Genomic DNA, 9,650 nt, shown 5'->3' with positions numbered 1-9,650 from the left:
AATTTTATTTCTTATATTTTTTTTTGCAAAGTGATACTGTTTCACAAAATTATCACAAAAGGTAAAAATCTTTTGAGTTGCAGTTTGCAACAAGCTACCAAAAGCAGATGTTAGTTCGGACCATGATGTGTTGCTGTCACCATACAGTTAACTTCATATAAATTGTTTGTGGAAAGTATAAACAGGACAGCTGTGCTGTTTGCTATAATTGCTCAATGAAAAGCAAATTAATGTCTTCAGATAATCTTGGCGTTAGTAAGCTTAACATTAAAGAAACTCGTCACTGGAGATGCTGGGGATTGAACCCAAGACCTTGTACATGCAAAGCACACGCTCTACCACTGAGCTACATCCCCTCAGTCTCTCTCCTAACTACCTGATTAATTAATTAAAGCTTTCAGGCATTTTAGTTGTTTAATTACAAGACAATTCATAAAGTACTTTCAGCAGCTCTTCCTCTGTGTCAGTACAGTTAAAACAGGACCAGCTCTGGGAAAGTGGTGACCTTCGGTGGCTTCTATGTATTCGGTAGGAGCTGGTCTTATGTACAACACGTACTACAAAAGCTAGGTGCTGCTTATCACTGGAGATGCTGGGTATTGAACCCAGGACCTTGTACATGCAAAGCACACGCTCTACCACTGAGCTACATCCCCTCAGTCTCTCTCCTAACTACCTGATTAATTAATTAAAGCTTTCAGGCATTTTAGTTGTTTAATTACAAGACAATTCATAAAGTACTTTCAGCAGCTCTTCCTCTGTGTCAGTACAGTTGAAACAGGACCAGCTCTGGGAAAGTGGTGGCCTTCGGTGGCTTCTTTGGAGCTGGTCTTACGTACAACACGTACTACAAAAGCTAGGTGCTGCTTATCACTGGAGATGCTGGGTATTGAACCCAGGACCTTGTACATGCAAAGCACACGCTCTACCACTGAGCTACATCCCCTCTGAGACACCAGCTTGAGTTGACTTGTCGCTAAGCACAGTGTCATGTTGTTCTTTTCCTGTTAACACCCTCATGTGGGTGTTACAGTGTGTGTATACTCCAGTGTCACATTAGAAAGCTTTTATATGTTGGACACCAGAACCTGCAAAAGACTCAGTTAAACTTTGTGTATGCTTTGAGATTTTAGCTGCACCGATTCACCAAGTCCATGCATAGAAACACCATAAGAAAATCACTGTGTGTAGGTTGGTGTTTCCTCTCCAGTCATTCCTTAGTGGTGGGCCACAGCAGCAAGAGGTTCTCCGGCCCTGCTGAAAAGAAAATGTACAAGTAATAGTGATGCATCAGCCGCAGGAGACAAAATGCCGACGGGTTTTAGGCTGTAGGTGTTTAGCTGTAGCTCTGCAATCGGTCACATAAACATAAACTGACCCCAAAATGTCTCCCACCCACCACTGTAAACAAACACCGTAGGTGGTGTGTAGTGCTTTGGAGACAGGAGCACTTCATGAACTCTTCTCTGGGCCTGATGCCTTGAGGCTTATTGGTCCAGGCAGCGGAGAGATAACTGAAGGTTAATCCTCCTTTTCTTATTCTTTTTCCATCCATTTCTTCTTTTATTTCCTCTCAGTCAACTGATCCTGCAGCCGAAGTGTTTTTCAGGTTCACGCCAGCCTGAACTTCAGCCTGAACAAGGTTAACCACCCTGTTGTTTCATTAAGACAGTGAACAGTGATTGCTGACCCCCGAATCCTCAAACAGCATAAAACTTACATACGTGAGCCACAACACAGAACAAATGATGTGTGTTGGACAATGGCCCAAAATGGACACCAGAGGGAACCATTCAGTTATTATTAGTGTGGATTTAGTGTGATTGCGTGCAGTAGCACAGTAACCAGGGAGCTCGTAGGACAGCAGGTACTTTGAAACATGTGGGTGAAGACACAAGATTTCAGCCATCACTTTGGGGATCAGAGCGCCGAACCTGATGAGCGACTCCTTCACAGCTCCATCCTGTTGTTGTCAAGACTATTGGAGACCCAAACGGGCCAGTCGGCCAATCAGCCAACACCAGGGTTCTTTCACCTGCATTAACTGATTTTTATTTGGTCACTGTGGCAGAAGATCCCAAGTAACATAAGACTCTGGTGTGGTTTCACCGTCCGATTTGATGTAAAGTCCCAGAACTCGCCAGACTTTCTCTTCTGGTTTAGTCTACACCGACTCCTGATGAAAATATCTGACTCTTTAGGTTGCTAGAGTTTCAACTGTCCCCACCACCTCGTCAGTAATTTGGTTCATCTAATATTTGGCACGGGACAGTAGGGCTGTGGGTTTATGGCTGTTGGCTGAAAACAGTTAATGAGAACTAATGCAAACTAAGCCAATAAGCTAAAAGAGGCTAAAAAAAAAGCTGAACCAAACTGCAGAGCTGGCTGACGATTCTCCACGGTGTCTATCGGCGATCGCTTCACTTAAGAACTTTATTCTAACAACAACTGCCACCTGAGTCTCACAGATGATCATCGGGACCACCTGCAGTGTCTGACAGTCCACGTGGTGACTCAGATCTGTTCCAGTTTATGATGTCGGTGCCACCAAAACCTCCAGTGTTTCACCTAAAAGGTCTTAAGTCACCATCACCTGTGCTGTAACCAGAGCAGGTATCTGTTTCATTATTAATTCATGCTGTAGTCACTCAGTGACATCACTTGAACAGGTGTGGCAAAGACATTGTGTGTGTGTGTGTGTGTGTGTGTGTGTGTGTGTGTGTGTGCGTGTGTGTGTGTGTGTGTGCGTGTGTGTGTGTGCGCGTGTGCGTGTGCGAGATCTCTTATGCCGAGGGCTTTGCAGGCCAGTGAGGGGACTCTGAGATGCTGAGGCTGCACGCAGAAATCCCACCTGATATTGATGATCTAATATTGATTATACTGAAAGGAGGAGACTGGATTTGGACAGCTGACTGCTGCGGCTCAGCACTTGGCAGAGGAAGCGATTCAGTCTTGTCATTAAGGCTCAGACGTTTACGCGTTATGACTTGAAACCTGAGGTGATCCTCGCTCACACACTGAGTCCTTACTTTTAACCATTGATTTTATGATTGATTGATCTTTCATGCTATTTGATTTATTCTGTTGGGGAAAATGCCAAAAAGAAAATGCGGAAAATTCTCATAATTTCTCAAAGCCCAAAGTGACGTCTTCATATTTCTTCTTTAATTCAGCCAGCAGCCCAAAAGACTCTTCATTTACAACCATAAAAGCAGCAAATCCTGACATTTAAGAAGCCGGACTCAGCAAATCGTTGAAGTTATTGCTTGAGAAATGGCTGAACACCGTTAATCAATCATCACAATAGTTGGCAACTAATTTTCTTTGGAATGACTAATTGATTAACTGACTAATCATGGCAGATCCAAATGCTTTGTTTTCATGTGGAGATTATTTCTGCAAAAGCACAGAGACATTAAAGCGGCACATAAATAAAAACAGCAATAAAACGTAACTGAAGCGACACGTGTGTGCTAACGTCTATGCTGTCATTCACAGCGGAAAGTGTGACGCAACCTGAGGTTTTGGAATTTGGATCCAAACCTTTTAAATTTCAGAGACCCGCCTTTAAACTTCTACACAGTAGCATTTCCAGTCTCTGTGGCCTTCAAGCCAGTGACGCAGCCAGAGATTGTTTAGGGAAACACAGGAACATCGGAGTGTTTAAAAAATATCAAACCCGCTGGCTTTTGTTTTGGAAAGCCAGCAGCAGAAGAGAGTGTGGGAGCTGTTTTCATGAAGTGTGGAAACCAGCAGCAGTCAGAGCTTCAGACCGTCGCCAGTTTAGATGTTTCATCTGCACCAGTGACCACATGACTGAAATAAAATGATGCTGGTGCCGCTCTTTCAGACTGAGGTTAGGAACTGAGATGAGAAGCTACAGAAGACAGCAAAAACAGGGTAGAGGTGATACATTAATCAACCCCACACCAAAACTCGAGAAGTCGGTTCCCCCTGCATGACAAGACCTGCACCGGCAGAACCAAACCAGCACCAACCACCAACCAACCGCGGTCACTGAGGGTGACAGTGTGACCATAACAACAGGGATGTTGTTATGGTGTCAGAGAAAGGAAGGAAACAGGATGCGTGCTCACCATCCCAACAAACACCCCTGTTGGGGTCGCAGGACGAGTTTATTGACTTATTTAATGATCGGGTAAATCCCAGAACTGGTTATTTCTACATCTAAATGTGGTCAAGAACGTATAAAAACTCAATTTTGAACTACCTGACTGTGTTTTAGAATGATTGCGTCTCTCACAAAATCATAGTGGAGAAAGAAAGCGAAAGCAGCTTTGAAAGCTCCTCAGCGTGTCTCACCCACCCGTCACTGTCTGTGATGTTTATTTCCAAAAGTCAAGCCCAGCTTTATCACATCTGATTATGTGTAACTTATGTGAACACGCTGCACACCCTGATTTTATTGTCGCTTGTCAGCAGCGACTTCACAGCAGATAAAATGCAGTCAAATTGGAGTTAAGTGAAGTAAAGTAAATCTTGAAACGGTAAAACAGTGAAATGTTAAAGTAACCTGTACTGACACACTCATCTTGTGTCAAATCAAACCAAACCTGCCTTGTCTATCTCTCACACCAGCAGGTTCACGTGAGCCAAATACGAAGCGCTTAATAAAACCAATCAACTTGTTTACGCTTCGGTCCGGATCCCGCAGCGAGTCCTGACAGCCAGCAGCTCATCTGCAGAGGGAGGAGAGCCGAGGCCCAGCCAGAGCTGCAGTTCAGCAGGTTCAGGTTGGCACGGCTTCTAACACACACACACACACACACACACACTTTGGTCGTTCGCCCATATCTCAGCTGTGCTGGTCTGCAGTGAGGAGGAAGAGAGACAGACAGAGAGAGCACAGGACAGAATACAAAGTAAGTGGAGAAGAAAGAGGAAGACCTCATCGCGTTCACCCTCTTTCTCCTCTTCCTTAACAAACAAGTGTAACCCAGCAATATCTCAGTCCTCGATACAGACTGACAACATGTTTTCAACCTCAGCCGTCCGGCGAAGGAGGAAAAGACGAACATCTTCAGGTGTTTGACGTGCAGGAATTTTTTCATTTACGTAAAAGGATGGAAAGCTTTGACAGCACAGGAAAGACAGAGACGCCTGCAGCTTATTAACCCAGTTACCTGCCGTGACCGAAACGCAGGAGGCCTGGCTGGCTTCAGCGCTGCCAGCACCAGTCAGTCGCCAACAAACGCTTTGCATCTCACCAGAATAAGTGGTGCTGGGCATGTAAATTAAAAATAACCATATAAAGGCTGAAAAACCAAAAGCTGATTTTCTTTCCACTGACCTCGCATGTGAAAATATGCACCTCGAGGTTAATCTGTGTGTGTGTGTTTTTAAAGCATAACACCAGCAGATTTTACACCGAAGCTGCCCGTGAGGTCAGAAGTCCATTTTGGAGTCCATCTTGAATATAAATATGTGGTTACTTTAGAGGCTTAAAATGTCGTGCTTGTCATGTCCGGATTAGATTTAGTCCATCTGTCCTCAGGATGAGTCCAAAGAAGAAACAAAACAGACAATCTGACAATCACGCTTCGGTTTTGGTTCACACATCTGAAACATGAGGCAGAGTTTGACCTTCTCTTTCAAGTTCCTTCTTTATTTTCTTTTTCATTTTTTTCCCACACAAAACGCTTCATCACCTCTCATGCACTCACAACACCGCGAGTGTCTTTGAGGACAGACAAAAGTCTGCGCCCTCATCCTCGTTTGTATACGATTCAACACAGACTCTGAGTTCTTGGAGGAAGATCAGGGAGGCCGTGTGCTGTTTGTCAGGAGCAGGTCAGGACAGCTGGCTTTTGACCGTGGCCATTTGAAATAAACTATATAGACAAAACTATCCAGACACACCAGGCTGTTTTTCAGGGGTTGGGCTCGGCCCCTGACTTCCAGTGAAGGGAAATCGTAATGCTTCAGCATACCAAGACATTTTGAACAATGCTATGCTTCCAACTTTGTGGCAACAGTTTGCTGAAGGCCCTTTTCTATTCCAGCAGGACTGTGCCCCAGTGCACAAAGCAAAGCTCCATAAAGACATGGTTGGATGAGTTTGGTGTGGAAGAACTTGACTGGCCCACACAGAGCCCTGACCTCAACCCCATCCAACACCTTTGGGATGAACTGGAATGGAGATTGTGATCCAGACCTTTTGGTCCAACATCAGTGTGTGACCTCACAAATGCTCTGCTGCATGAAAGGACAAAAACTCCCACAGAAACACTCCAACCTGTTGTGGAAAACCTCCCCCGAAGAGCTTATTTATTTATAGCTGCAAAGCTGACTGTGTGTTTAAAATGCAATGTCACTAAAGTTGGTGTAATGGAGAGGTGTATAGGTTTTAAAGCATAATTTCACATTTTTTGACCCTGTCTTGAAATAATAACCATATTTGTCTCTTGAAAATGTTATAAGTAACTGCAGTTGTTCGTCCCGTTGATGCTGTCCATGCAGAAATCCCCTCCAAACATTCTTGCTATTTAGTATATCAGGACAACTGACTCTGTCATCTGATGGAGTTAGATTTATGACAGTCGGACTGAGGTAAGACATTCAGTTTGTTTTTGTCACAGTGGGAGGATGTTTGCTGTTAGGACACTTCACACAGCTTTTTCCATCTGGGTGGAAACAGTTGAATCAGTTTGAACTGCAAACTTCCCTCGCAGCAAATTTACTGTAAGCTCGTCACGCAGATTCTCAGTTCACGTCTTTTTAAAATCTTTTCAGCCTGAGGTTTGGGTAAACGTCCCCATTAATCTGTTTGGGCATCTTGTATTTCTGTGTGCACACATCCTGTACATCATACATGTGTTGGTATATTTGAAAGTGGTCTGAAGGAATGTGTGCTGGTGCTGGTGGAGGTTTTAGAGGAATGTGTGCACAGACCCTGAACAGTGTGAGTGTGTGTGTGAACAGTTCGGTCTGGCTCTATACTGTGTTGGATGTGATTTTTGTGATGAATGCAGTTTTTGGGGGGTTTTTTTTAATCATTTTATTTCAGACTGCGGATCACATGCACACGTACATCAAAATAAAAGCGAGAAAGTGTCAGCACCATATATTCTCCAAGTGCACGGACTTCTGCCACCATTTGGTGCCAAACATCGTGCATAAAACAAATATGACGTTAAAAATTCATTTGAATTGAATACAAATCTAATGCTGGCTGGTTAAATGAAGTTTCCAAACAGATCTAAAGAATTGTTTCGAGATACTCTGCTCCAATCCTTATTTTAAATCTGTACGAATTAAACTGCTAATGTCTGCACCAAATCTCATGGAAAACCATCCAACATTAGTGGAGATATTTCATTCAAAACCAGAAATGTCTCGTGGCGGCGCTGTCATCGAAAACATTACGCTACATTTTCTGGACGCCGTTAACGTCTGTGCCAAATTTTACACCAATCCAAACGTTGGACGCTGAGATATTTCACAGGATGAGTGAGTAATCTGACCTGCTGTTGGCGCCAGAAGGAAAGGTCATGTGACTACCAACATCACAGGTGTTCATCCTCTGGACACCCGGTCAGTCTGGGCCGACTGACAGACCGACACTGTCCTCCCCAGGGCTGCTAGCATTACCACAAGAATATAAGATCTGGTCTGTAAGCCAGCTGGCAGTCCTGAGTAACGTTAGAAGGTGACGATACAACAGGGACGTCGCTGTAACAGAATACGAGTCATCGCCCGGCTGGAAGCAAAATGTTGTTCATGTTTACACTGAACGTATTTACAAATGCAATACAATGTAGGGTGTCTTTTAAATTTTTCCCCCTTCAAGTCAAGTCAGGCAGTTTGTATGTCAAACCGACCACCTTTGTGAATTTTCACTGTTGCACATTACGTGATGTCACTTCCTGTACAGGAACAAAATGCTGCCAGTGGAAGAGAGAGACAAAGACAAACAAGATTCTTTATTTTTTAAAAAAAACCCTGAAAGTATTTTTGCAATATTTTTAGGCCTGAGGTGTATTTACATGTGTAGCTCAGCTGGGAGGAATATTCCTGATAAGGTTCGGTTGATTAAGTTTCGGGTCAGTTTGAATTCCCAGAGGTGCAGGTATGACTCAGGTATTGTATTAAACATTTTGGCAGGTTGCTGATAATTTTATTTTTATTTTATTTATGCGTCACCTCAGGTCGTATTCTTGTCATTAGTGAGACTCCTGTAACCTAAAGAAACAGCTGCCATCTGCGCATTAATCCTGATCACTCATCCTGATCCGTGATCACTGTGGGTGTCGTGCAACATGCCCCAAAGGCAACACACACACACACACACACACACACACACACACACACACACACACACACACACACGACAGCCAGATGAGCTACTGGATGAGAGTTTGCAAGCAGCGTTTGACGCCTGCAGCCGCAATCGCTCTTTGTCTGCCCGAGTGAAACCGAAGCACCTAAACATCACACGGAGGGCAAGCTTGGCCTCAGATGGTCCTTGCAGAGCTCTGTGTTTTATGTGTGTTTTATGTGTGTGTGTAAACGTAGTAGGGATATCAGGAAGGAGATTACTGATTTGCATGGAGTTTTTCTATTGCTTGTGTTGCCCACTTAAATCAACCTCAAGAATAAAAGTGCAGAAAATCTGGTGGTGAAATTGTTACTTTACATTTATTTCACATATATACATCTGTGCAGCCTTCAGGGAGGCGTCAGTGTCATGATAAAACCCAAAGGAGCTTTGTCAGCAGCAGTATGTCATCATGATTCACAGCTAACACTTTAACCGATTGGCTCTCATCGCCGTCTGACAGGATCACATCTGAGACTCAGCAGCTGATATCCAGCATCCTTGAACACACCAGGGAGAAGAGTTCCCACAGCAGTCCCTGCCCACAGCTACAGAACCACACGCTGCTAATGTAATTAATGAAATGAAAGAACAAACATTTCCAAAGAGATTAAAACCTCAAAACCAAGTTTCACCTCTCTGCAGGAACCAACAGGTGGTTTCATTAAAGTGCACTGCAAGCGGCACGGACGTGATGTTGCACTTTGCTGTGACAACAGGTTGTGTTGTCACACTAAACTGTGAGTTTGTATGCATTCGTGCAACCTCTGACTTTCTGGTTCCACCTGAATGCACCATTAGACATCTGGTACTGTTTCAACGCCGCCTGTATGTGCAGCTTGACCACATTCATCCAGCTCACATGTCCAGTGCCGCACAGGAGCCGAGCTTAACTGAAATGGTTGCACAAGCTTGACCTGAAGCTCCTCATCTGCTTGCTTTGCAATGCAAAAAAAGTACCAGTACCAGGAGAAATGCTTTTATTCTGAAATGGGCCAGTCTGAGTGCTTTTACTTTGCACGTCAGTCCTGTGTCTTAACGCACACACAGAAACACTGCAGGAAGAGATGCAGCTCTGTGCAGTGTGAACCAGCACACACACACACACCTGCCTCATTTGGGGAGGTTCTCCTTCACATCCAGATGAGGAATGTTTGATTTAACTATTGCCAACACACACACACACAAACAGCCAAGCTAAATATTACCTCAGAGGTGCTACTGCTGTCAGTGTGCTGCCGTGGAAGGAGCGTCACGGATTTCTATTTACTTACTGCACACCATCACGTTTGAAAAGAAAGGCATTTATGTT

General features: G+C 44.1%; 3 non-coding genes across 3 annotated transcripts; all 3 read right to left on the bottom strand.

Annotated features, from left to right (window-relative positions):
- Positions 1-284: 284 nt before the first annotated feature.
- On the bottom strand, positions 285-356 carry trnaa-ugc. The gene has a single exon. It is a non-coding gene; the product is annotated as a tRNA-Ala (tRNA).
- Positions 357-584: 228 nt separating this feature from the next.
- Positions 585-656, bottom strand: trnaa-ugc. Its single transcript has one exon. It is a non-coding gene; the product is annotated as a tRNA-Ala (tRNA).
- A 218-nt stretch (positions 657-874) lies between these two features.
- trnaa-ugc lies at positions 875-946 on the bottom strand. The gene has a single exon. It is a non-coding gene; the product is annotated as a tRNA-Ala (tRNA).
- Between the last annotated feature and the right edge of the window lie 8,704 nt (positions 947-9,650).

This window comes from Scatophagus argus, chromosome 11 (assembly GCF_020382885.2).
Source record: "Scatophagus argus isolate fScaArg1 chromosome 11, fScaArg1.pri, whole genome shotgun sequence".
Taxonomy (NCBI): domain Eukaryota; kingdom Metazoa; phylum Chordata; class Actinopteri; family Scatophagidae; genus Scatophagus; species Scatophagus argus.
Note: the sequence above shows the minus strand (reverse complement) of the source record. Positions and strands in the feature narration are given on the sequence as shown.